This window comes from Triturus cristatus, chromosome 7 (assembly GCF_964204655.1).
Source record: "Triturus cristatus chromosome 7, aTriCri1.1, whole genome shotgun sequence".
Classification (NCBI taxonomy): Eukaryota; Metazoa; Chordata; class Amphibia; order Caudata; family Salamandridae; genus Triturus; species Triturus cristatus.
Genome location: NC_140590.1, coordinates 1,771,640,191 through 1,771,642,584, shown reverse-complemented (window position 1 = coordinate 1,771,642,584; position 2,394 = coordinate 1,771,640,191).

The window sequence follows — 2,394 nt, the reverse complement described above, 5'->3', positions numbered from 1 at the left end:
CATCAGTTCAACAAGTACTTACTTGCACCCTCTGGGGTGAACCACTCAAGAAATCCATCAGAGATCATCAGTTCAACAAGTACTTACTTGCACCCACTGGGGTGAACCACTCAAGAACTTCATGTACCAGCTTCCCTTGGGGCGACCCGGAGGAGGGGCTAGCGGAGTGCGGTCCATTGCGATTGTTTCAAAAGATTTAAAAGTCCCTTGCCAATTTCAAATAAAAAGGGGGGTCTAGCAGGGCTGTAATCTGGCCACGTTTCTTTTTAATCTTTATGTTAATAATTTGTGGTGGGTTCTATCTGATTTAAAAGTAGATTGCACACAGGTGAGCAGCAGTGTCTGGAGGTACTATTATATGCAGATGACGTGGTCCTTATGGCCCAGATTGCCAGAGGCCTGCAGGCCTTGTTGAATTAATTTGCATATTTTATGAAGGATTTGGATTTATCAATTAATGATAAAAAAGCCTACGTGATGGTCATGGGATCCCAATCCACTAAATCCCGGACTTTTAGTGTTTGGCTTGCCTTAATATCAAAGAGCTGTGCGTTCTCTTATTTGGGAGGTCTGTTTGATTCAGCTATGAATTGGCGTCCTTCAGTAAGTAGGAAAATAGAGGATATTATTAGGTCAAATGGCGCTGTTTTAAACTTTTGCCTCACGGTTGGGCAGTAGACCAACCAGGGCCCTTTAACAGATCTATTGGGCCAAGTGGATCTCCAAAGTAACATATGGGAGTGAGATCTGGGGATACATTACCTAGGATGAGCTACATATTGTTGAAAATACATTTTTGAGACAGTTTCTGACCACAGTTTCCGACCACAAGGTACTGATGGCGTTTTGGCCCCTTTCCCTGTAGCTGAAAATTTGGGCCAGCGCTGATAATCACCTAAGTAAAGAGATCCTAAAAGACTGTTTGCCCATGATTCCTTCCATCACATCCCCTGTTTTAAATATATCTGGGATTGCAGGGGTACCCTATCTATTGATCCTGATAAGATTTGTAAAAAGCATCTCAACTGGGTGAAAGATCACTTTTTTAGAAGGTGACTGCTGGAGAGGGAAGAAGGCATTCTTAAGAAGACTAGTGTTTGTTTATATGTCATGCTGAAAACCGTTCCTACCACGAAGTCCTATCTTTTATGGGTTAAAAACAGATTTGACCATATTTAATTAACTAGATTCCACCTGGACCTTCTTGCCTTACTTCTATTCTACCCTAGTGGGATGAATAGGGGACATATTTTTTTGCGCTGTGGCTGCAACATTAAGTCTCCACAGTACATGTAACATTTCATCATGTTTTGCATTTTTTTTTACACCCTGCCTAGAAAGACTTACATCCTTCCTATTTTAAAAAGGGCCAATTTTACTCAGGTCTGCCCAGCTCTTATTCATTTACAAATGGTTTCAGGAGATATTGTTCTCAAAGTTCTTAGGGGCAGATTTACAAGTCCCTTGCGACACGTTTACGCCACCGTTGCATAATTTCTGTGACGCAGCGGCGGCGTAAACCATGCGCCATGTTGCGCCTTATTTACAACGTGAACCTCTGTGGTGCTTACTGGAGGTACCTGATGGGCTAGTTGGACCCCAGGGACCCTCAGGATTCAAGGGGACTTAATCCCCCACCTTAAAATGCACCAGGGCCCCTTTGCACAGTGGTGTAGGGAGGGGGTGGGACCTGATGTGATATGTGTGCAAACACGCCCTGTGGCGCGTTTTAAGTTGGGGAATTAATTCCCCTTGAATCCTGAGGGTCCGTGGGGTCCAACAAGCCCACTAGGTACCTCCAGTAAGCGCCACAGAGCTGCGTTGCAGAGAGGTGTAAAAAGGGGCGTGGCCTCGGACCACCTCTCTGCAACGCAGCCCTGTGGCGCTTACTGGAGGTACCTGGTGGGCTAGTTGGCCCCAGGGACCCCCAGAATTCAAGGGGAAACAGTGGTGAAGGAAGGGGGTGGGGCCTGATGTGACTTGTGTGCAAACACGTCTTTTGGTGTGCTTTAAATTGGGGGATTAAGTCTCCTTGAATCCTGAGGGTCCCTGGGGGGCCAATTAGCCCACCAGGTACCTCCAGTAGACGCCACAGGGCTGTGTTGCAGAGAGGTGGTCAGAGGACACACCCCTTTTTACACCTCTCTGTAATGCAGCTCTGTGGCGCTTACTGGAGATACCTGGTGGGCTAGTTGACCCCACGGACCTTCAGAATTTAAGGGGACTTAATCCCCCAACTTAAAATGAGCCACGTGGTGCGTTTGCACAGTGGTGAAGGCAGGGGGCTGGGCCTGATGTGGCAAGTGAGCAAACGTGCTCCATTGCGCGTTTTAAGTTGGGGGATTAAGTCCCCTTGTATCCTGAGGGTCCCTGGGGGCCAACTAACCCACCAAG